The 25,573-nt window shown below is 48.4% G+C and overlaps 1 long non-coding RNA gene across 1 annotated transcript; it reads left to right on the forward strand.

Moving 5' to 3' along the window:
• Positions 1-21,776: 21,776 nt before the first annotated feature.
• On the forward strand, positions 21,777-23,886 carry LOC135287692 (uncharacterized). Its single transcript, XR_010351253.1, has 3 exons — positions 21,777-22,489; positions 22,676-22,759; positions 23,407-23,886. It is a non-coding gene; the product is annotated as an uncharacterized LOC135287692 (long non-coding RNA).
• Positions 23,887-25,573: the final 1,687 nt, after the last annotated feature.

A 25,573-nucleotide genomic window follows, 5' to 3' on the forward strand; every position in this document is an offset into this window, starting at 1 on the left:
TGGTGGACAATGCATTTGTCTGCAGATTTCTTTGAATTAGGGAGACCTCTCGGGACTGCTGTATCCTGAGGGAACACCATGGGCCCTGACCTGTGCCTCAGCTTCCAGGGCCGCTCTTGGCCAGCATCCTGACGTGGATGCAGGACAGCTGCCAGGCACTGCTGGGACCCAGCGGGACAGGACCGGCTGTCTTGTGCCCACGTAGCCCCCCCCCACACAGCCAGGGCCACCCCGAACCCAGACAAAGGCTCACGTGTCAGCAGAGAGGAGCAAGGAGCACTGGGCAGCTCTCAGGGGATCTCAGCGTGGTGCTGCAGTGGGAGGGGTAGGCAGGCCACCCACCTTCAGGGCATCCCCTGCATCAACAGGGCGTGCATTTTGTCCTTTTCATCCCTCCACACCAGAACCAGGCCTGACATCTCCTCCTCTGCAGTTTTTCCACTTAGGACATCATCTCACGCTTGGCCAGTGCATCAGATGAGGCCGCAATGGCTTCTGATACCACCTCCATGCCAACCACAGCTCCACTGTATGCTGTTCCTCCTTCACAGGTTAACTTCCCATCAACTGACCAATCCATTGTTTCTCTCAAGGGTCACATTCCCACCAGTTCAACCATAAGGTTTCCCTCACTGTCTGTTCTTCATTATCTTGCTGACGTGCTCAACAGCGGATCAAATGTGGCTGGGCCTCTAGACACGACTTGGCTCCTGACGCACGGGCTCCTTGTGCCACTGCTGGCCTTCCGTGTGCTCAGCAGGATCTGTACCTGCACAGGGTTGTGGAACTGCACCTTCAGCACAGGGACCGTGCCAGCCTGAGCTGCCCTCGTTCCTCTGGCTCTGTGCACAAAACACGGCATGGCAGAGAACGGCAGCAGGGGCCTGTGTGTCCCAGGGCCCCGGATTTGTTTAGCTGCAGCTCCACAGGGATGCAGGCAAAGTGAAGGAGCCAAACTGTTTATTAATGGCAGGGGAATCAAAGGAATGAGCTGGGAGGGGGAAAAGGGGAAGGGCTGGATCTGAGGACTAGAGGGAAAGAGCCATGAACAGGCAGGGAGAATGGAGGGAAAAAGAAGGGATGGGCAGAGTCTGAGGGCTGGAGGGAGGGATCTGTCTATAAGCAGGGAGAGGGCTGAAGCCATGCAAGTTTCCCACAGGCTCAGCTGTGCCAATCACGAGCTGTGCCTGGAGCTCCAGCTGGTCTCTTCTGGTCTCAAGGCAGTCTCATCTTCCATGGCATTTGCAGGTCTTCTACAAACACTGGTTCTTCTGAGCCAGTTCTGCAGCTCTCCCACTGACTATCTGTTGAATTACTATGTTTGTCTGGGAAGGGCTGTCATCTCTCCTCAGGGCTTGAAGGGCTGGAAGGGAGAGGAACAGAGCCACGGTCAGAGCCTGGATCTGTGGGAATCCTAGGAGACCTTTCTGCCAGGGCCATCCCACCCAGCTCTTGCTATGGCCACAAGAGAGGGGGTGTCAACTGGATCAGCTGGCCACCCAATCTGCCCCACCACTCCCCCCCTTTCAGGCCATTCCCACTGACTAAGAAGGTGTCTTATTCTTTTCCATCGGTGTTCTTCCGCCTCTGGGTTCAAGGGTATTGTAGTTGGCAGCCACTCCAGAATGCCTAGTTTATTCTTCTTTTTTTTTTCGGCAAGAACCCCTTGTGTGAGGACACGAGGCTTGACTCCATTTTCATCAGAAGGCTGATTTATTATGTTATATATTATACTAAAATACTACATTACAACTATACTAAAAGAACAGAGAGAAGAGATCAGAAGGCTACAAAGACAAGGATAGAATAGGAATGAATAACAAAAATCCTGTGACTGCTCACAGCCTTGGCACAGGTGGCTGTGATTGGTCACTGATTTAAAACAATCCACATGGACCAATGGAAGATGCACCTGTGGCATTCCACAGCAGCAGATAGTTATTGTTTACATTTCTTTCCTGAGGCGCTCAGCTCCTCAGGACAGGAAAAATCCTAGCAGAGGCTTTTTCACTAAAATATCATGGCAACAGTTGTCTTCACGTCAGGGGAGATCTCAAAGGTATCAGTCAGCTCTAACCCTTTTTTATAGTCCTTTTGAAATGGGGGAAGGGGACCCATTTCAAAATAGTCTATTGATAAAGGGTACAAGGAGTCCATCAGCAGTCCATCAGGAGCAGGTGTCGTCAGCAGCAGATGTCGTAGGCAAGAACCATTGTCTTCTCAGTCCAGTGGTCGCTTGCAAAACTTGCTCCGGTCCCCACGCATGCCTTTCCTCACCCTATGGTGGGGATTTCACTCTCAATCCTTTTGGGAAGAAGAGGGGAGCTTTTCCATGTAGGGGTCGCAAGTCTCAGTCCTTGAGGGAGAACCCTCTCCCATCTCAGTCCATCTGTCACGGTGGTTGATGTACGGGGAATGGAGGGTCTTTTAGTGGTGATCTCTGGGAAGGTCATTCCAGAGAGAAAGTCCAGGCAAGTCAGAAGGGTGGAGAAATTCCAGCACTAGCGTTGCTAGGTGATGCAGGCGAAGGAGAGCACACTGCCCCTTCTTGGGTGCAGTGTTCCATGAGTTGAGCAAACACACCCGTAGGCAATAATCTGGCTTGGTGGACCAGACAGACCTGGATTTTCAGAACAGGATCTTTCCCTTTCCCCGGTGGTCTTGGCTTTCATGACGATCGAGAGGCAAAAAATGAGGGAAGTTTCGGACAGACTCTCACAGATGGTTGTGAGGCAAAGGAAGGGAACTCCAGACTGTCTCTCACACATGCCATGTGCCAGGCAGGATTTGGTGTCACCCAGGCACCCTCAGCCCCAGGTTGGCAGAGCTCCAGGCCCAGGATAGCTGTCCCTGGCCCCTTTCCCAGCTCCATGTTGGCCACAGGCCTTGCCCAGAGCCAGACGCCACTGGCAGCTTTCCCCTTTGGCCACGCACAATTCCCTCACGCTGAGTGGCCCCAGTGGCACCCGGCTTGCCTTCCTGAGCCCTGGGATCTGCCAGCCTCTTCCAGGGCACCCTGAACCCCGTTCTACCCAAAAGGATGGCAGCAGCCCCTGTTCTCCGGCCCCCTTGGGAATATTGCCTGCTGGGGGTCTATGTACAAATCACCAACAGGATGGGACTGCTGTGGAACGCTCCTCGAGCTGTTTATTTGCCAGCATCAGTCTCATTACATGGTTATGACAATGGGAGGATTGCAGCAGCTCATGTCCCTGACAGCAGACCAAGAACCCAGTGTTACAACTCCAAAGTTTTTTGGCCAATCACACAAAGCAAAAGCATATTGACAGTAGCTCTATCCAACCACTAGAAAAACACGTACCTTTGGGTAAAATAATGCTTGCTGATTTTGAATACAATACCTGTTTGTAAGACTTAAAATACAATGCACAGAGCTTAAGAATTAAGCTTAGAACTTCCTAATCTCTTTCTAGATATACTTTTCTGTAGCTTAGGGAGTTCTTCTAGCCAAGCGTTAATACACTGACCATTGTTCTCTTTGTCCTTATATTTCTACTACTTACATTACTTTTCTCCTAACAAACCTTAGGGCTACCACTTAGCTCTAATCACAGTTCTGCTGTCTCTGAGGCCTGCCTTTTGCAGCTTTTCCAAAATCCTCTGGCTCTGAGCATTCCCACAGAGGATGTGGCAGGGAGCTCTTGGCAAAGCTGCTCAGCCCTTCTGAGCCTGGGGGCTGCAGCTGCCCTCAGGCTGCCAGGGAGAACAGCAGCAGCCTCTTGCAGCAGCTGCAGCCTCCCGCAGCTGCCTCCCGAGCCTCCTTTGCTCCAGGCTGAACACGCCCGGCTCCCTCAGCTGCCCCTCACCAGCTCCAGTGCCATCTCTGCACGTGCCCCAGCCTCACAGTGTGGTCCCAAACCTGAGCCCACCATTCCAGATGCACCCGCAGCAGTGCCAAGTACTGGGACATTGGTCCTAAATCATAGAATATTCTGAGCTGGAAGGGATCCACGAGGATAGATCCTAAAGGATGCCAAGAATTCTCCCAGTGGTGTTCAAATGTAGAGAGCAGCAGAAGAAAGGAAGATATTTTCGGTATCAGAGCATCAAACTGCCTGAATTAATCAAATTGGATGAAGAAACAGGTTGCAAAGCAATAAACCTAATTTATTTACATACTGCTTTCCATAATTTTAAAACTTGGCTTTATGTGATTGCTTTATAGCATTTGTCACTTTCCTTTTCTTGAGTAGAAATGAAATAGTTCCTTTAAAAATAACACCGAGATATTCCCTCCCCTCACAGTCATGGAGGCCATCAATGATGGATGGCAGTAATGCATCTGGGATAAAATAGTCATGAAGGAAAAAAAAAAAAGAACTGCCTAGATTGCAGCCAGAGAAGAGACCACAATGCCATGAGAGAGTCTCAGGGAAATTGCCTGTGGGGATGGATAGGAGCAGGGCAAGAAGCAGGAGCGGTCCATCAGCAGCAATTCCTCACAGCAGCACAGCGAGCCAGGGGAGCCTCCTCACAAGAGCCAAGTGGCCAGAGCTCCTCAGGACACTCCTCTGCCCACAGAAATGCAACAGCTAGGAGCTTCCTTTACTTTCGTGCTTAAGTAGGAGAATCCCTTAAGGCCTGAAAATCCAGCATTAGGAAGGGGAAAATGAGGCATGGGCTTTTATGTGCTTTAAAACCAAACTGTACATTTAAAGAGGATGAAGTAGACAATTTTGTAGTAAAAACAAAAGAAATGTGAAGTGGAATGAAAGCTGTGCTTTTATTTCCACAGCGTGCAGAAGGTCACATGGAGCCATTGGGTTAGGTGGGACAGAGGCTGGCAATAGGTGTCCTGTCTGTGAGGAGAGCCTTTGTCACCTCAGGTCCCTGAGGGCTCCCTCGGTGCCGGCAGGGCCCGGGGGCTCGGTGGCACAGGGCCCTGCTGGCCCCGCCGTGGGGAGAGCCCGTGTGCTGCTGCCTGGCAGGCCTGGGTTCCCGCAGTGCAGCCGGGGCTGCGGGCAGGCTGCAGCAGGGTTCCGTGCCCGCTGAGCCCCCGTGGCACCGGGACACCGCCCGGCCGGGCCGGGCACGTTCCGCCGGCACCCGGGCCCTGCCAACGGCAGAGCCGCCTGTGGGCAGCGCCCGCGGGCTGCAGCAGTGCGGAGCGAGCGCAGCTCCACTCGGGGAGCGCTGCTCGGCCTGGAAGCCTGTTCCAGCGCCTTTCCTGCCACTCGGGAGACATTCCTCGCCCGCAAGCCCGCAGGCTTGTGCCAGGTAATTCTGCGCTCTGCTGCCAGGGGGCGAACACAGCAGCCGCGGCTGTCTCTGCTGCATTGCAGCGCTGAGCACCAGCAGGAACAGCTTCAAAGCCAGGCTCTTGCTCCTGCCTCTGCCAGCTGACAGCACTTTGCTGGGAAAGAGTCACTGACCGGCCAAATGGCCTTCAAGGCCTTCTGGATGCAAATATTTAGCGTTATTCTCCTCCAGCTTGCAGCGGGACAAATCCCTTGCAAGTGCAGAGGGCAAGGTTGCAGGAGGGCTTGCCGCTGCAGATTCAGCTTGAATGCTAAGTGTCTCTGAAGAGCAGGAGAGCCAGGCAATCCCTGGGGAAGGAGGGTGACAGGGGAAGGCCAAAGGCCCCTGGCTTCTGCCCCACATGCTGCCAAAAGGTGCCAGCACGGAGAGGGAGAGGCTTGAGGGCAGAGGCAGCAGATGGGTGCCAGGGGGAACTCTGGGCTTTTCCTGGGCACTGCCTGCAGCAGGTGCTCCAGCTGGGGCCTGGGATTGCCCCGTTGGGAGTGGGAGCAGCTGCCAGGGGCCGCTCTTGCAGTTGAACGGTCACAGCCGGGGACTCCAGAGGGAGACTGCAAAGCCCACGTGGAAACAGCCACATGCCAAAGTGAAGCCCAAGCTGTTGATTGATAATTTTTTTCAGTTTGAAGACTCAAGGCTGTTATAATGACAATGGCCTTGTCTGTATTTATATTTGTAATCATGTTTCTATAAGAACAGTGGCCACCAGAATATGTGAATCATTCAAGGATAGGTTGGACAAGTGTCTGTTTCACACCAGTTGTGCCAGTGGGGTGGTTCAGAAGCCATCACAGGATGTTCCTGTAGCCTCCTCCCCAGCGAGAAATCATTCTGCTCCATCCAGAGTGTGAGGTGCTGGAAGTGAATATCACCAATTGAAATGTAAATGTTTTCAGTTGTTTTTGTGGCTTTTTGAGGTCTTGCATTGCAAGATTCCCTCTTGCATCTGTTGAGAGAATATTGTTATCTGTTTATCTAGAACTGTCTTTTAATTACTTTTTTTTACCCTCCATTTTTTCCTTCCTCTTCCCACAAATGCTGCCATTCATGGGGGGCCCATTTAATTGTCTACAGGCAGGGTTCTTAGGACACTTTTGTTCTGAACATGGAACTAAATTTCCTGGAGCCTGTAGCAGTGGCCTGGTTTGTTGTGCTCTTGGCCAAATCTGGAGTTCAGTGCTGGCTTGAAATGCAGCATCCCTGCTGGGGGAAGGGGAAAATGGATCTCTTGGTTCTCCCATTCTCAGCTATGTGTCATCCTTGTGTCTGGATGGTTTCTGTTTAGGAGCACTGCATTGAGTCCCAGTGGGGCACTCCAGGCTCTGAGTGCAGCAAGTCCCTGGAGATCTTGACCTCCCCTTTAGGCATGAACTCGTGCAGATGGTGAATATCTGTTTGTTCTCTTCCAGAGAAGCTGACTCCAACTGAGGCTTCCTAATGGAACCGACAGACAAGCAGAAGATCGACAATAGGTAGGAATGAATTTGATGTAATCTTGGCTTCCTGGGTGCTGTGGTGAATGTTGTGATGGTTTAGAAAAAGAATTCCCCCTGCTATGCAAGAATCAGCATTCCAGAGTGGGAGAAATGAAGTAAGGATTGCCTGCCAGTGAGAGTGGCTTCAGAGCACGTTGGTATTTTAAGAGCTTCTTTTACAGAGCCAGGCCTGGATGTGATCCTGGGTCAGGACAGATTCCCTGCTGAACTTTCTGAAGCCAATCTCTTGTTGCTGGAGCCAGGGCACTCCCTTCTGCAGTTGGGGATGCTTTTGTCCTAGGAGTATTTTCCTGTTTCAGTCTGTAGCAACGCACGAGTTGCGTTTTTTTGGGATGGGGGCGAATTGTGTGAATTTTTACTTCTGGTGTCAAAAGATATTTGAAGATGATGAGGACTGAGGTGATGTTTCAGGGCCGGCATTCAGTTTCATCTGCTTCTTGGAACAGTCAGGTTGTTGGGGTTTTCCTGGTGATACATCAAGTGAGGAGCAGCTGCAGCAAGTACAGGACTATTTGTAAATCTGCAGTGCTGAACTGTTTTCCCCCTGGAGATGGAGGGCTTGGGACTGTGCAGTCTCCCAGCACCAAGGCTCCCAGGTGCTGGGCGTGTTGGTGCAAAGCCTGGAGGTGCAGTTCCCAAAGCTTCCAGTGTTCCCTGACCTTAAGGGAAATGTGCGGGGTTCTGAGTGGCAGCAGAGCTCAGGTTTGCAAAGGGTTTGAAGAGCATCTGGACAAACACCTTCAAGGGCAGGCCAGACATGGGCAGCAAAGGTGTCTCCAGGGCTGGGGAGACCGGGAGATCTACAGGCTTATCTAAAAAATCTGGGCATTTCAGTAGACAGCAGACTCATAGACTCTGAATTAGGAATGCCATCCAGTGCAAAAACCTGTTGATTGTAAGTGGCGGCCCCGCAGGATGAGATGAGGCAGCTGTGCCTCGGCTCTAGGAATGATTAAACTTTCAGGAGCTGATTGTTGTTGTGGTATTGGAGTAAGTGTCACTGCTGGAGCAGACAAAGCTCTCCCCTTGCAACCCGGGACACTTGGGAAGTTGCATTTGCAAAGAAGAATTTATGAATTGTATGTACAGAGGAGACTGTGCAGTAGAGTAGATAGAGATACCTGCATCCGCTGTGCCTGCATGCTTTTCCTCCCCCAGTGTCCATAAATATCAGAGCCAGAGTTTGCCCCATTTTGCAGTAGTCTTTCAAAGGCCAGGGACAGTTTAAAGGATCTGGCTTTCCATGCTGGGACACTTTATTGTTGTTTTCTTGTGTTTTCTCAGCTGTGATTGAGTACATACATATGTGGCTGACAAGAAACAGGGGGATTTGACCTGGTGTGTTCTGAATTCCTGAGAACTCCTTTCTAATTACGCTGATAGGATGGCTTTAAATGCAGCTCCATGATTTTCTAGGGAAACAGCTTTCCAAATGTATGTTTGAAGTCGAGAATGAATTTCCAAGGTTGTTAATAAAGTGGGCAAAGTTCAAGCCTTGAAAGTTGAAACACCTTCAGAACAGAATATTCTGTTTGACTCGCAAGGGGGTGAGACTGGGGTGAGAGGTCTGAAGGAGAACAAGAGTGGTGCTTTCTCCCATTAAACATTGCAAGTGGATTTGCCAGTTCATGTGCTGATCAGCCCAGCGATTGCTTCAGTGTTTCACAAGGAAATGGGGGGAGAGTCCTTCCCTTCCCAGCCTTCTTGGAGGCTGGGATCAGGAGTAGCATTGCCTGAGAAGGATGTGTGCTGTCCCCTGTGTGTCTCATGGCTCTGGGGCACAGCACACAGTGGACAGAACTGATCTGTCCACTGTCAGCATGCTGAGGATTTCAACATTGCTTTGCTGCTGGCCGTGTGCCCTTGTGGGAAAGGCCCCGTTTCTGCAGGGAGTATAAACAGGGCCTGGAGTGTTAAGTCTCTTTTCTGTGTCTCTGTGTGAAAGGTGGAAGAACAACAGAGACTTGCTCCGTATTGTGGAGCAAGAGAGGCGGAGGAGGCAGGTGACTCCAGAGGAGAAAGATCCATTCTTGGAGAAGACTCCCCTCTTTGCCAAGCCCTACAAGGTAATGGGAGTGGAGTGCAGGCTGGAAGGAGAGAAGGAAGGAGGCTTGGGGTGGGAGAGGAGAGCTGTGCCTTCTGCATGGGCTGTAGCAGCCTTGAGCCTGATTCCTGCAAACACGGCATCTTCCCGTCTGCTGCACTGAGCTTGCCTAACTGCCCTTGTGGGGATGCATGGAGATTCCATGAAGATGCTGAGCAATGTCTCTTGCTGAGCTGGATCTCTTGCTTGGGCTGTTTCTGACATTTCCCCCTATCTGTTCTTGTGCTGCAGACAGATAAAGAAGATGAGCTGTCAAGGCGCATCAAGAACCTGCTGGGCGACGTGGACTCCAAGGTGCTCCTGAGCCATGAGTCCCCTCTGAATCCCGGATGGATCCCAAAAAAGCCTCAATCCAACTCCCAGGCCTCCAGTCGCAGGCCAGCCTCCAGTAAGACAAATCCATGTGAGGACATATGGAGAGAATCCTCACCAGAATCACTGGGCACCAGACCTAAGCCTGAACAGAACTACGGTGCCAGCAATGAAGGCCTCTCAAATGGGAGGTCAGAAGCCAAAGCTCCACAATCTGAAATCTTTCCTGAGCCTGTCAAGGTGAGTTCCATTGTTGGGGTCCTCTGTTGTTGCAGTCCCTCAAGGCCAAGGGAGCAGCACACAGGCCCTGTCTGGTTCATGGCTCAGCCTCCCCAAAGGTCAAAGGCACTTGGTTGCCAGGTGCAATTTGGAGTTTTGCCAGGCTGATCCATCAGCACTGAGATGTTGCTGTGCCCTATGGAATGTAGGAGCCCACAGTGCTGAACCACAGCAGCTGGTGTAGGATGGCCATGGAGATGGTTTTCAAATTGTGTTTGGCCCTTGGAATGAGAAGGAAAAGCTGGAGGCTGCAGCCAGCTTTTCCTGGAAAATGCTGTTGATCAGCTGCAAAGGACTGGAGGCAACATCTTGTGGAAAACGGGAGGCAGCTGAGAGAAGTAGAGCACTGCAGGGCCTTGCCTTCTGCAGGAGCCATGCTTCATGCCAAAAAGATGAAGCAGCAGTGTGGATCTCCAGCCCTTGAAAGTGCAGAGTGCTGCAATCAGCCCTGAGGCTCCCAGCGATGGGCAGTGTTTTTCCTTGCTGCTTGCAAGCCCAATTGAGGGAATGTGAAGAAAGGAGCAGGGATGCTGCATCTTCTTTGGAGAGTGCAATGAGGGAGGGGAAGGAGTGTTTTTCTCTCAGACCAAGTGTTTCTGAGGGAGGGCTGGAGTCCCTGCCAGCTTCTGCCATCAGCTGGACGTGGACTCAGCTCTTTGGGGTAGCTCAAAGCCAACTTCTCTCCATAGTGTGTCTCTGAGCCCCCCTGGAGAGCCTCCATTGCTCCAAATTTGGCTGCTAAATCCATCCCTTTGCCAAGCAAGGGGAGAGTGAGAAATGGTAGTCGGGGATTTGTAAATCCTGCAGGGGCAACAAATGGATGCCTAAAGTCAGCTAAAACTTGCATAAACTCTGGGGCATCATTCCAGCAACATCAGAAGTCAGTGTCTTGTCCAGACTGCTGTTGCCTTCAGAAGAATAAGGAGTCTCCTTTTGTTTGGGTGAATAAGAAATATTCCCCTTTCTCTAGAAATGGCTTAGGAGAATTGGGATCTATTATTTCTGGCTGTTTTTCTTTTAACTAAGGAAGCTTTTTGCAGAACTTTTTAAATGCTGAGGCAGCCTGTGCCTTTGAAGACAAAGTGTGTTGCTTGATAATATAATAGTAGAATTCCATAAAGGGAGAAGACTGCACAGACATACTTACATCATCATAATCACAGTAATGATAAATAGCAGGAGTAGGAGTAGTAGTAGTAGTAGTAGTAGTAGTAGTAGTAGTAGTAGTAGTAGTAGTAGTAGTAGTTGTAGTAGCAGCAGCAGTAGTTTACGAATGGAAAGAATATTTCCAGCCTGCCAGGTTCCAAAGGGATTTCCTCTTTTCCTCAAAGGAAGAAGAGATGACTTTGGGAATGTCAGCTGCTTTTCCACTTGGCCTCCATTCTCAGTTCTCCTTTCAGATGGGCCTTTTGATTCTCAGTAGCACTGGATTATGAACGGAATTGCATGCCATTTCTAGAGTTGTTGGTAACCAAATGCTGCTGTGTCCATGTCAATTAGTAAAAAAGCCAAACAAACTCCTCCTGCCTCCCTGATTCTTGTTTCAGAAAAAGAAGCCCATTGATGTGCCATCCACTGCAAAAACGTTGAAGTTTGGTCTCTTCCATAATAGATCTCTGTATTTGCTCATGTTCTGCATACATGAAAGAAATGGTTGGGGAAAAAATACATTGTTCAGCTCCTGCTGACTCAGCAGACGTTGCCCTCCCTGAGGGTGTGTTTTGGGCTGGGCTGAGGAGAAGTAGGGATAAAAGCTGGAGTTGTAAGATCAGCCTTCCTCTCAGTCTGTGAGCGTAACGCTGCCTAGAGCAGTTCAAGGACCAGACTGACAACTCATGCCAGGCAGGCAGAGCTGCTCCTCCCTCAAGCTGGGGGTTGCCTTTCCTGAGCTCCCCTTGTCCAAAGGCTCTGGACCTGCTGCCTCGTATCTGGGCTTCCAAATTTCCATTTGGGAAACAAAGGGCATCCAGCCCCATGCCTTCCTGAGAACCAGATGCCGTTGTGCCTCAGAGTGTTTCTGAGTGGGCCAATGTGGCAGCAAACTTCTCTTGCCTCTTTTCCATTGTTTTCAGTAGGCTCTGTATGGGTAGAGCTGTAACACGTTTGAGCCAGAGGAGGCAGAGGAATGGAAAATGGTTCAGGGACTCCTACTTGTGTTTCAGTTGTGATCTGCAATGTGATGTTTTTCTGGAACACTTGAAGCATGTCATTTGTGTGGAAGCACAAAGCCCATTTTATCTTGATTGTCAGCACAAGCATTATCTGAGAGTGTTAGCCAGAAGTGGGAGTGCTGAGAGTGCTGCTGACCAAGTGGCTTTTAGGTGGTGCCTACGCCAGGCACACAGACATGCCTTGAAATCATCCCCACTTGTTGCACTGGGCTTAGTTCCCTCAGCTAACCTTGCCTCCTCCTCTCCTCTCTGTTTTTGTGACCAAAACAGGTTGTGGAAAAGCCATCTTCTTCACTGGCTCCTCCAAGGTACAGTTGTGTTCCCATACTACCCTCTAGAACAAACCAACCACTTTTCATTTGATGGGGGAGAGGGGAAGAGCTTCCTGGTTTCCCTTGAAGCTGCAGCCTTCGGTTTGATGCTGCTCAGGGCTGCTGTTGAAAGTTGGTTTCATTCTTGTGGGGGTTTTAGGAAGGGTGCCATTAGAAATGAACAATCCAGGCATGCTGGAGTTGGCCTAAGAACCAGACTTGTATTTCCCCTGGTGCTCCATTCTATTCTCCTCCTGACCCCCAGTGTGTCTGTAGATCCTCTGGTTTTGTATTGACCAAGAATCCATCCTGATATTTGTTACCCTCTATTGGAAGTGTTTCTTTTGGGGGTTGGGGCTTTCAGAAAGGCACTGGGCCGTTTTGGTAGGTTTTATCAACTTGAGTTGGCTGAATGCAGCTTCACAATGTAGCAGTGAAATCTGTTTACATTCTTGTCTGGCTGGGTGGGTGTTGGAGGTTTTATTATTCCCAGAGTGGTTTTTCATATATGCTTTATTTTTGGAGCATGGCAATGTATTCCTCTGGCCTTCATCCCTCTGCTCTGAATGGCCAAACACAGAGTTCAGTTTTAGTTTTGAATGCTGCCATGTCAATGGAATAAGTAAGTAACCTTCCTCACTGCTGCTTCCTAATTTTGTCTCCTGGTGGCCTTGCAGAGCTCTCCAGTCCCAGCACAAGAGGGTGGCAGCAGCACAGCCCAGCAGCTCGGAGTCAGGGAGCACCAGGGAGTGCCACAGCTCCTCAGTGTCTGCACTTCCAAGAGCACCAGCACCTGAGGTGAATGCAAATCAAATGTAGAGGCTGCTCCCACAGCCCCTTGCCTCACCCTCTCTGCTGTCTGCGGGCAGTCAGGACAGGAGACCTTAAATACTGCTACTCTTCAGGTGTCCCCTTGAGACCTCTGCAGCAGCATCAGACATTTCTTGCCCTCTGCTTCCTTTCTAGATTTTCTCCTTTATAAACCCTTCCCGGACTTCAGTGCTAAACCTGGCAGTGTTCCCACTTGTCCTTTGGCATCATTGTCTAGCCCTTCTGGATTTTTCACTCCAGGAGGAGTCCATTTAGGAGCTGAGAGATGAAACTTGGAGTGAATATGCTGAATGATCCTCGTCTGCAGCAGGGATCTCTGACTTTGGCCCCTGAGTCACTGGTTTCTCTTCATGGTTGTTTTGGACAATGGCTCTGTAAGGGAAAAGTCCCATCTTTCATTTTCTGCTTGTTTCAGTTCTGTTGGTATCCTATTTCCCTCCTTCGACCTTCTCAGAAAGATGAACCTGTCTTTGATCATACAGCCCTGCAGTGCTGAAGCCTGGAGAGGGAGGAGGAGGAAGAAACAGTGAGGCTGCAGCCCTGCATCTGTGGCCTGTGTGCTGGGTGTTCAATATGGGAGAGGTGATTGGGCAACAGGGCTGGGCTCCTTGGCTCTCAGGAAATATCCAGTGAGCTGTGCTGCATGCAGGAGAAAGATTCAGCCAGAGAAAGGATCTTGGCAAGGCTGATCAAGGGGGTCTTGGGATGAAAGGTCACCCCTCCCTGCTGTTTTGGGTGAAACAAGAGCTGTGGGGAGACTCGTGCCCTGCAGGGAACCTGACAGTGAAGAGGTCTAGAGCAGAAGAAACTCTGCTGTTCTTCCCTCCTCCTGCTTTGAAATCCACTGGAATTAAAGTCTTTGGCCTCAGTTATAGTGAACAGCCGCACGCCAAATAGGATTTTTCCTGGCACATCCTGGACATCCCTTCAGAAAGCCATTTCCTCCAGGCCAGGAGTTTGGCTCATTCAGTGTCTAAGGCACATGTCACCTGCAGCTGGGAATTCCTTCTTGATGGCTTCTTTTCCTGGCAGCACTGAAACCTTGAGGCTTCCAGCTGGAACAGACAAGCAGAATGCAGTGCAGAATGACTTAATCCACAGGGGATAACCATGCAGGGACTCACTTTGCCTTCACAGAGACCCTGAACAGCTCTTTCTCCTCTTGCCCAAAGCAGAACCTTCGCTTCCTACATCACCCCAGTCTCTTGAAGGCATTTTTCCAAAGGAGCTGTGAGAAGCCTTGAAAATAGTGCATCAATGAGGCTCAGATGTATCTCTTGTGCTCCAGTGCCAGGTTTCACCTCTTCTCCCAGCACATGAACAAAGCTGTTTGTAAAGCCAACCTCCTTGTTCGTGTCTTTAGGAGCCCCTCAGCCCCAGTGGGGAGCCTGGTATTGACTGCACTGACAGACTGGGATGTGTCAGAGGCTTCATGGCAGGGCCAAGAATTAGGGAGTGTCAGTGTGCAGAAAGGAACAGGAATGTGACATCTTCCTCGGAGATGTTGAAAAAAGGAGAGTCAAAACAATCCCAACCAAACGATAAAAAGGGCAAGTCAAGCTGTGTTCCTCTGCAGTTTACGAAGTCTGGAGGCGAGAAGCAGAATTTGAGGACAACTTAAAGTCACTGCTATTCTCAGGAAATAGGATAATTTCTCCCTTGAAGCTGGCTGAAAACAGATGAGTAGTCTGCTCTATCTTGTGCGTGCTCCATGTGTGGCTGCTTTTCCTTGTGCCAGAAATGCTCACCAGAATCAAAGCAACCTTGCAGAGCTGGTCCATGAGCTGGGCTTAGTGTGAAGTTTGTGGTCTCTGCTTTAGTCCTTCAGAAAAGCTCCTGTGCCTGTAAGGCTGAGCCCTTTTCTGTGTTCAAGTGCTGTGTGTAAGAAGTAGTAGGATGCCTTTCCAGGAGGCCAAGTGATGATGGTCAAGTGCTTTGCCAAGCAAAAGCTCAGTCTTGGCAGGAGGAGCCAGCCTAGAGCCAGCCCGAGTTACCTGAGTAGGAAGAGTGTTCTGAACTGGAAGCCAAGCACCAACTGCACCTTAAAAGGGTTGCATTTCAATCAAGGTTGTTTGGTTTTGGGGTTTGTTTGGTTGGGGTTTTTTTGTTTTGTTTTTTATTTCAGAAAAATGATTCTTGTATTATTTGGGTGAATGACAAATATTACTCCTTCTCTAGAACTGAACTGGGAATTTCTCTGGAATTGAAAACTATATTTTCTAACTGTTTTTCTTAACTAATGAAACTTTTTGCTCAACTCTTTCACATGCAGAGGCAGTCTAAGCCTTTGAAGGCAGAGCTTAGCTGCTACACTAGCAACTACAGGAAGTGATATTCAATAAAGGGAGGACACTGCAGAAACATACTTTCTTAATAAGATGAATAAAAAGTCAGCAATGGAAAGGGTGTTTCCTGACTGCCAGGGAAGCCAGACCTTGATCTTGCAGGAGGTGACTGGTGGTCTCAGCTCTTGCTGTGCCTGGTCTCTTTTCCTCAGTGCCCTTCAGACGAAACTGTTATTCCTTACTAGCATTTCATGATGGATGAACTTGCACGACATTTTTAGAGCTGCTGGTCAGGAAATGTTGACTGAGTGCATGCTTGGTTGCTATCAATGAGGAAAATCCCCAAACAAACTGACAGTGCTTCCCTCTTTCTTGTTCCAGCCCATGGTGCACACTGCTGTGCAGTCCATTGAAGGAATATTGAAGGTGGGTATTCTTCAGTAGCAGATCTCCATGGGAAAGCCTGTACAGATCCATGGGGAGGTGGATCCCTCTGACTCTGGGAAGGGTGAAACTCCCTCTGTGTCCTGAGAGCTGCTTCTCTCCCTCTCTTTGCAGGAAATGTGCAGCCCCCTGCCCCCTCTTCTGCCCTCCCTTCAGTCACCTGAGAGAACAGAGACTTCCAAATTTCCTGTGCAGGCAAAGGTAACCCAGCCCAGTTTTTACGGGGCTTCCAATAAATGACAAGAGATCTTTCTGCTGAGCAGAAGTTCGGTCTTGGCAGAAGGAGCCTGCCTGGAGACCTGCCTGAGTTCCCTGACCATAAACCGTGTTAAGAGTTAGAAACCAAGCAGAAGCTGTACCATGTGTGGGGCTGCATTATACCCAGGTGGTTTTGGTTTGTTTTTTTGTTAACTTCAGTAAAAGAAAGACTCTGATTTTATATGTCTAAATGACAAATATTCTTATCTCTTGTGAACTGTCTTAGAAGAATTGGCAATTATTATTTCTAACTGCCTTAGTGTTTTTTTAAACTACTGAGGCTTTATGCACAAGTCTTACATGCAGCGTGTGCCTTTGCAGGCAAGGATCAACTGCTTCAACAGCAGCTTAGGGAAAGTGCAGTTTCATAAAGGGAGCAGATTACAAAAACATACTTTATTTTAAAATTACAGATAATAAGGATATGGTAGTGATGATGATGATGATAATGACCATAATAGTAACTCAATCAATTTTAATCATTTCAAAAATTAGTAATAGTAATAAAGAGCAGTAGGAGGAGGAGCAGTAGTCTAGAGATGGAAGCAGTGCCCCCTGATTGCCAGATTGCAAAGGGAAGACACACATCTCAGAGCAGGAAGAGTAAGAGGAGTTGACATTGCTGGGTTCAACTCTGTCCATGCCTGGTCTCTGTTGTTAACTCTCCTTTAGATCAGTCTTTTTCATTCTTACTCTCTTTTTATTATTAATACATCTGCAATACATTTATGGAGCTGTTGGTAAGCAAAGGTTTGCTGAGTTCCTGCCAATTAGTAACAAACCCAAACAAACTCCTGCTGTTTCCCTCGTTCTTGTTTCAGGCAAAGAAGCCCTCTGATGTGCCATCAATTGAAGAAATTTTCAGGGTAAGTGCTCTTAAATAGATGATCTCTGTGTTTGCTAATGTTTCACATACATTAACAAACTGGGTGGGGGCAAAATCCATTTTGAGAGCTGCTTCTCTCCCTCTCTTTCCAGGAAATGAGCAGCTCACTGCCAGCTCTCCTGTCCCATCTCCAGACACCTCCAAGAGCAGAGACTTCCAAACTTCCATTGGCAACAAAGGTGACCCAGCCCATTTATGCCAGGCCTTCTGAGAAATGACAAGAGATCTTTCTGCTGAGCAGAAATTCAGCTCAGCTCTTTGGCAGCTCTTAGAGTGTTTTCAAAAGATTTCTTCAAAAATGCACATGCCCATAAGGTGCCATTAACACAGTTTTGATGTCAGTAGATGTGCTGTTTAACTTCATGCTAAGCTCCTTTGTCCTTTTATTCTAGGAATCCCAACCTGATGGATCTGCAGCACAGAAGCAGAGTAAGTAGACATGCAAACTAAACACAATTCTTTGTGTGCTGTCAGGTAATTTTGTGTGTTCTCTGTAGCAGAGACCATCAAGTGTTCCTACTGATGAAGCAGGGTGATTTCCTCTGCTTTGCTGAACAGGGATGGATTTAGGAATGGCTTAGGAAGCTCTGACCATTCATTACCTTGAGCTCAAGGTAGCGGTTCAGCAGAGGACAAGCAGTATTGAGTTAGGAAACTCCCATCTGGAGTGATGAACAATCTTGGTGGCAAAGCCCTCCCTAGAAGAAAGTGACTCTCTAATCTGGTGCTGAGAGACCACAGGGTAATATACGCTCTGAGGGCGGCATATAAAGGCAACCTTTTCATTTCTGCTTTCCAGAGCAGGCTGGCACAGCTTCAGAAACATTGCCCAGTTCTCAGCCAAGAGCATTGTAAGTAACCAGGCTCTGTTCTCATCTCTGCTGGGCAGTTGCTTACAAGAACCTGGAATGCACATCAGTTTGGGTTATTAGTAAATTTTTCTCAGCAAACTTGATTGCAGGGAATTTTCACCAACAGAAAAAGTGTTGTTTTATGATGGACTCACTAAATTGTTAAGGTTTGAAAAGCACTTGAAGGTCATCAAGTCCTGTTGTTAATCCAGCAATGCCAAGTGCACTAAACCATGTCACGACTACACTGGCTGTGATAAAAAGCAAAACATAATAAAAGTGAAGAAAAAACCTCTTAAGTCTTTGTGTACCAGACTGAAGTTTTTGTCTTCTTTTAATCTGTGGTGCTTAACATCTTGTCCCACTTGGTACTTGTCAACCTACTGATAATGCTGAGGCTGACATAAATGCCAAGGGATACCAGCTGAATTGGATCATTCCTGGCTATGGTTTTGGTGCATATGGTTATGGCAGGACAAGTAATGCTACAGCTACCTAAACTGTGTAGATCTACTGATGACATTTTCAAGTTCCTTTGTTGTAAAACTTTCTTCAATTGCCCAAGTAGAGGTTTTCAAAAATGTGTTGTAGTTCTTTTATTTCAAAAGAAACGCAAAGAAATATAGTATTTCACATGGACTTTTTAGGAACCTCACTTTATATGCTAATAATATTGTTAGTTGCAGAGTGGGATAAAGATAAAATTTCTATAAGCTTTGGGAGCTGTTTATGTTTGTCTGAATGGGTGTGAGTTGGAGATTTGATAATTTGCAAGCATTTTTTCATTCTGGTACTTCGTATTTTGAGTAAGGCAATGTATTCCTCTGGCCTTCTCCCCTCTGCTCTCAGTGCCCAAACACAGGGTTCAGTTTTAGGTTTGAATGCTTCCATGTCAGTGGAATATGTAAGTAATCTTTCCCCCTGCTGCTTCCTAATTTTGTCTCCTGGTGGCCTTGCAGAGCTCTCCAGTCCCAGCACAAGAGGGTGGTAGCAGCACAGCCCAGCAGCTCGGAGTCAGGGAGCACCAGGGAGTGCCACAGCTCCTCCGTCTGTGACAGAGAGATCAGCTGCAGTGACAGTGAGGAGGACAACCTTCCAAGGGTGCTGGACCTGTCAGTGTGTGAGGTGAATTCAGAGACCATGGAGAGGCTGCTTCCACAGCCCCTTGCCCACTGCAGTGCCATGTCTTAGGAAGGAAGCAGATGTGGTACTCTGTTACCAAATTCTGCCTGGTTTGCCCTGGAAATACTGATTTGTAAGACCCCTCTCACTGCAATGAAGGCTTAGGTATTTGCCACTGACTGGTTTATGGTTTTTTATTCCTCACATATCCATGCATGGTGCTCAAGGAGCAAGTTTGTTGCTGGTTAGTTTAGAGTCATTTCTTCACAGGCCAAAGGCCAGACTTGATGACCTCTGGGCAAGAGTCCCTGGGCTCTGTTGAGCTGTGCTAGGACAGAAAGAGTCACAAAAGGCACCAGTCTTGAATCCTTCTTTTCTCTTTTGTTGGCAGCCTGAGCCATCGACTGCTAAAAAGTGGTGCCTTGACAACCTGGTGACCCAGAGAAAGCAAGGATTAGTGGCAAGAGAAGGTCCCAGGGAAATTGCCTGTGGGAATGGTCGTGAGGAGGGTGTGAGGCAGGAGCCGGGCATCAGCAGCACTTCCTGCCAGCACCACTCCAAGGCAAGGGAGCCTCCTCCCAAGAGCTGTGGCCAAGTGGCCGAGGACACTCAAAAGACCTCTGGCCAAACCACCAAGCATTTTCACAAGACCTCTGGCCGAGTGACTCAGGCTCCTCTGGAATCTCACGTTATGAGCACACTCAGCTCTCTGAAGCCTCTTGTGCACACCAAGGAGGCCTTGCCCAGGAAGACTGTGGGTATCAAAAGGCCCAGCAAGCCCCTGGTGCATGACAAATGGAAAAAAGTCCTGAAGCTGGAGAGTGAGCCTGGTCCTTTGGAGGTCAGAGACCAGTCTTGCAAGCACCAGCCCCAAGTGAAGAAAACAGAGGAGCCAAAATCCACCACTAAAAAAGCCCTGCAGCCGGCACTTCACAAGCCCTCTGAGGAGAGAAAGGACAAGGGCTCCCAGCAGGCCAACGCCAAAGGCTTTTTGGATGCCAGGCTCCTGAGACATGCTCAGGAATGTGATGCCCTCATCCCCAGTAGCCACAGGCCTGGGGAATGGCACAGGGAGAAAGTGCCCTTGCCTCCTGGGGAGAAGAAGTTGTTCTTGCCTTCAAGGAAGGCAGACTTGAAGAGGAAAGCCATGAGGAGTCCTGAGGAGTCCCCTGGAAAGAAGAAGGTGAGAGGGGCCAGGGCAGGTGGGTTTGGACAATGAGCAAGATGGTGCTTGAAAAGCCCATGTGGAGTTTCCCCTTCATAGGTTGTCAGTGGAGCCACGATGCTTCTCTTCTCAAGGGAGTTCCAGTGTGTTATTTTCAATGTTTTCAGCCAGAATCTATCAAAGTGAGCTGTATTGGTCTGTACTTTAGGTAAACTTTTAGGACCTGAGTCAATTTTTTCCCTTTTTTTATTCTTCCTACTAGAAGGAAGACAAAGGGGACACTCCCAGGAAGAAAAAGGAATGAGACAAAACATTCCCAACCAAATAATTTTGGCTTTCAGCCAACAAAGGCTCCAATCAACTGAAGTGAGTATGCAGTGATGGGATGTAAGAAAGATGTGCAAATCTAAGTCTCTCTTCAGAAGGGTAGCATGAAGAACTGGATCTCCTGTCCAGACACTCCAGAGTTTGCTTCTAACATGGTGTGCCTTCTGCAACTTCAGCTGCTGCAGGTTGGCCTTTGCATGCTGGAAGCTGCTGTTGGTTGGGGCTTTATGTAGAAATGATGAATGGGATGGGATTGATGTGGAGCATGTCTTAAATTACTTATTTTTTAGCATTACTCTTGTTGCATATTTATGACAATGAGAAAATGTTAGTAGTTTACATTTTTGGTAGTAGACAAAGAACTTAATGTAACAACTTACTTTAAAAGTTTTTTTGACTCATCACGCAAAGGAAAAGCATCTTGAAAGTTGTTCTATCTAGCTGCTATAAGTACATGTATTTTTTGTTAATAATATGTTTGCTTCTTTTGTGTATAATACTTGTTTGTAAGCTTTAAAGGACAATGCACAGAGCTCTATAATTAAGCTTAGAACTTCTTAATATCTTGTTAGATATACTTCTCTGTAGCTTAGGGACAAGTGTTAATATACAGAGCATTGTTTGATTTGTCTTAGTTTTCTACTTCTGTAATTTTTCTGTTGATAAATCTTAGGGCCATTGCTTAGCTCTCATCGTAGCTTTGTTGTCGCTGAGGTTTGCTTTTTGTACCTTTCCCAAAACTCTGTGATTTTAAGAATTCCCACAGCAGCACCCAGTGCAGAAAGCAGCTCTGAAGGTGTAGGTGGGTCAGGGAAGGGAGCCTTTCCCTTCTGACATTCTCTGAAAGCACAGAGGTGTCTGGGCTGGTGATTGGCTGGGAGAAGGGCTGTTCCAATGGCATTAGGAATGGAAGAGCTTTGATTCTGGAATTCCTTCCTCCCTTTTCCTCAGGGAAAATGAGCAGCTGTCTTAGTCATGTGCTGGCTTTTGGAGTGCCAAGGGTGGGAGGTAGTTTTGGGCAGAGAGGGCTCTGGAGCAGGTCGGGGATGGTGCTGTGCTCTGTGTCAAATGGTCCTTGGTGCAGCATCAGCTGAGCCAAGGCAGAGCAGCTGGGGAGCACGTCTGCAGTGAGTGGGGACCAAAGCACGGGAAAAGTGGCTGCTGAAAGAGGTGAGAGGACTGTGCCATGCACAGCAGAGTCAGGCAAGAAGTGCAGCCTTACACCTGAGCCTTCTCACTGCGTTTAACTTCATTTCCTGCTCTTCTGATGCTGCAATCCATGAGCTGGGATTTTCTGCTTGGTGTGTTCTTGGAAACTTTGCAAAGCTGACTACAAATGGTGCAAATGAGCAGTGGTGAAACAAGGTTGAGAGCTACTTGGTGCTGCTTCTTGTTGCCAGAATTCCGTGGATCTCCCGATTTCAGATGATCAGAGATGTGCTAGGCCACTCTGTTATTGAATGTGAAAGTCTCTGCCAATTCAAGCTGCCTCTTATTTGAAGTCTCTCGTCTTTGAAAGAGTTGCATTGCTGAAACAACACCATGAATGGCAGGATGTATCCAAGCTTTTAAGAAATGCCTATATTCTATGTACATCAGAGTCATGAATTTGCTTCTCTTGTCCAGAGCCTCAGAAGACTCATTCCAAACTGAGAGGGCAAATGTGTTGCTGTCACCACTGCCAGCCATGACTGCTGCACAACGTGAACTGAATTTGACCACGATGACCCAAAAGAGACCCAGAGCTGCGACTGACAACCTGGAGCTGCCTGCCGTGGATAACCCTGCCAGGAAGCAGGATGGATTCTTAGCCAAGCACAGGAAAGTGGAGGAAGACCCCGAGGAGCAATCCCAGGCCATCACCATTGGTATCCAGGAGGGCTGGTGGGAGTGTTCCTGCAACCCAGGCGTGCTGTGTGATGCACTGCAGAAACATCCTCTCAGATAAGTGACCATTTCTGACTGTAGGCAACTGCAACTAAAAGGAGTGTGTGTATAAAAAGGAGTGTGTTTATAAAAAGAAAAGGACTGCAATCTGGGCCTTAGGTTGTATATAATTCGGAGGAAATTGCTGCATTTATGGGTTAAAAAATTAGAATTTACTTGCTTTTTATAAAAAATTTGGCAGTTTAATGATGGCTCGGGGTATGGGGTCTATGATATTTGGGGGTGAGGGAGCATGTGTCAGTGTTCTGTCTTAGGCCAGACTGTGCAGAGTGCATTAGCTGCCTTCTAACTGCTTGCTTTTTCCTGATCATTTTCCTGCTTCCAGCCCTCACTGCACTCCCAGCTATTGAGCAAGGAATTCTGCTGCTGAATTTCTCTGTGTTTGGGAGAAGTTGAATGGTGCAAAGCAATATGAGCTGCCAGGTGAGAAGCCAAGGTTGCTTTTCAATTATTGGAGGGATTGCTGGGAAAGAAGGCCAAAGGGGGAGACTCAGTGCATAGACTATGCCTGGGAGAAATGGACATTTTCTCTGGGAATTTAGGAAAGCCTGGCTTTGCAATTGCTTTAGGCATCTCTCTCTGAGCAGCTTTCTCTCGGTGGTTTTTCAGGGATCTGCAGGGCATGAGAAGAATCCTTTTCCAGTGACTTCTGTGCCACATGAAGCCAAGACAAGAAGACCTGAAGTTAGGACAGTAAGTGTTTGTTTTGCAGCCCTGCCTGTAGTTTCTGAGGACAGCAGCCAGGGCTGGCCCTGCAGCCACCCCGGCCTCTGCTTCCTCATGAGCACTTCTTTTGGGAGCAAAGAGAGAGGGAGGGATGGGGCAGAGCTGCCCTCTCAGGGAAGCACTTGCCGAGTAGCTTGGCTACAGCTGAACAGCACTTGAATTTTGACTCCTTGCTGAACCTTTGATCAGTATGGGCCAGAAGGAATTCCTAGAGCTGCTGATCTGTTTTTGATTGTACACTTTAATCATTACAAATGTTGCATTGTCCTGTGGTACAAGCAGTGGGGAATACTGAAAAGCTGTAACCTGCCATCGCATGGGGCCTTGGCAGTGTCATTTTCCATAAAACACCAGGGTTTGTGGGCCCCTCTGGGCAAAGGGATGCATTGCCATGATCTGCTGGCAAACTTGCAAAAGAAAATAAACACGATGGGGCTAGCTGAGTGGCTGGCAGGCTGTAAAAATCCTCTGCAGAAAGAGGCAGCTGCTGAAAGTCAAAAAGTCTTGCAGTTCCTCTTGTAGTAAAATCACTCCAGTCATTGATTGTGTTCTGCCAGGTGTGCCTGTTGGATGAATGCAACCAAATGTTTTCTCTCTTGCTCCTTTTGTTCCAGAGTTTGCTGCTGAACAATGCCCAGTGAGGGGACCAAGAACCAGCGTGACATCATCCACGGAATAAGTCAGAATTTACAGTGACCCAGACTGGAACCAAGTGCCTTAACTGGGTCTCCAGGATGTAAATAGTTCCAAGTTCTCTCTTCCATGTATACCTTACAAATAGTTCTATTTTATTTGTTGTTTAGTGCAAACTACCTGCTCTTTTTTTTTTGTTTTATTTTAAATGCAGTTATAAATTCTTTTGGTTACTTTTGGAAATCCTTGTGGTTTTTGAGGGTAATGCTTTTCTATCTTGCAAAAGAAGAGATGGGCTGTGGTATCAGCCATTAAGATAAAACTGTGGAGAGGATGGTGTAATATTAACTATAAAATAACTGGTGGTTAATGCAATAAAATTAAAAAAACCCACAGCATTATGTGTACTAAAACCAGTGGCCAAAAAGGCAGTGATCAGACAAAATGATAGAGATTCAAACAGGAAGGCAGCTGTCCCCAGAAATGTACATTCTAGGGGATTTCTCTTCTCTGACAGGAGGCATTTTGGTAAGCATCACCAGCAACCACAAACTAAGTGACAGAAATTCAAATAGCAGGGAGACACTGTCTCCAGAGACATATACTCCAATGTATATTCCAAGGGATTTTTCCTTTGACCAGATTCCAGCAGGAGGCATATTGATAAGCATCATCAGAAGTTTTCCCCAGAAAGTTTTTTACCTGACAGGATTCCAGGAATTATCCACCAGTTCCAGAAACCGTGATAATATGCTAAAGAAGAAACCCTTCCAGGGCACAAAGAACTGCATAAAAGGGACCCTCTGAGAAATGCTCTTTGGAAACCCATGGGGACTTTGGTGCAAAAGGGCCAAATCCTAAATCTCCCCAACTCTGATCACCCGGCTCAGAACCAATTTTAGCTTCTGGTTTATTCCAAATGTATAATTTGATAACTTCATAAATTTAATTAATAATTGAGTTGGAGTAGTCATTTATAATAGTAGTGTCATGGTTTGACCCTGGCACAGTGCCAGGGCCCCCATGAAAGGGTGTATTTCCAAAATGGTTGCTGTGAGATGTGATCCAGGAACAGAACAAAGCAGGTTCCCATTGGGGGATGGAGGGAAAAACCACAACACTTTATTCATTACAATATCTAAAAAGGAACATACACACAAAGCTAAGAAATGAAAACCCTCCAAATACATTCCTCCTCCCCCCTCCCTTTTCTCCACAGATGCACTACCCCTGAAACAATTCACCCTCAAATGCATCAGGGAAAGAGGAGTCCCCCCTTGCACCATAGGCGTCCCCTGGAAGCACAATTAAAACCTCCTGTGCTTCCGCATCACCCATGGCCCCGCACAGAGAACATCAGCCCTCGTGACTTCTCCCCCCCATGTCCAGTGCTCTCACCACTGGACACGGGCCAGGACTGCTTTTAGGGCTCCCCGTTTAAAGATGCTCCACCCAGTTCCAGAAGCAGCAGTCTCTCAACTTTGGGACACCAGTCCCCCCCAGATTTCACCCCCTGGGGCCGAGGGGCCTCATGAACAGAGATCTTCCTCTCCGTGGAGACAGAGAGCATCCCACACCCTCCTCAGCCATCTCTGTTCACGCCGCTGCTTCACTCTTGACTCCCGGGTGTTGCCTCCCCCTAAATACAGTCTCTGGGTCACAGGGAAAAAAAACACGGGTCTGTCCATGGCTATACAAGAAAGAGTCCAGCTCAAGGCCACTCCATCATCTCTTCCCACCTAGGATTCTTCTCTCCTCTTCCAGCTTCCTCACGCTTACCCATTTCCTCTGGCTTCATCTCTCTCTCTCCTCATTCTGATTCAGGAGGATTCAGTATTTGTAAGGTTCCCATTAGTCTACAAAGGGGTTAAAATTCTCACTTCTGCCTGCCCAAGGACTCCCACAGCTGCCGCATCCCCGGCTTCTGGCCGGCTGAGCTGCCAGCACAGTCTGTGTCTCTCTCTCCGGGGGGGCTGCCCAGACATCTCAAGTCTCTGCCACCCCTGCACGGTCCAACAACCTCCACCTCTGCACCTTTTGGGGCTCCCGGCCTCCTCCCTGTCATGGCCTCCCCCTGCCCCACCCAGACGCAGCTGGGCAGGGGAGAGGTCAGACTCTACTCACCAACGCCGGATACCCAAAGAGGAA

The sequence above is a fragment of the Passer domesticus genome, chromosome 30, assembly GCF_036417665.1.
Source record: "Passer domesticus isolate bPasDom1 chromosome 30, bPasDom1.hap1, whole genome shotgun sequence".
Taxonomy (NCBI): Eukaryota; Metazoa; Chordata; class Aves; order Passeriformes; family Passeridae; genus Passer; species Passer domesticus.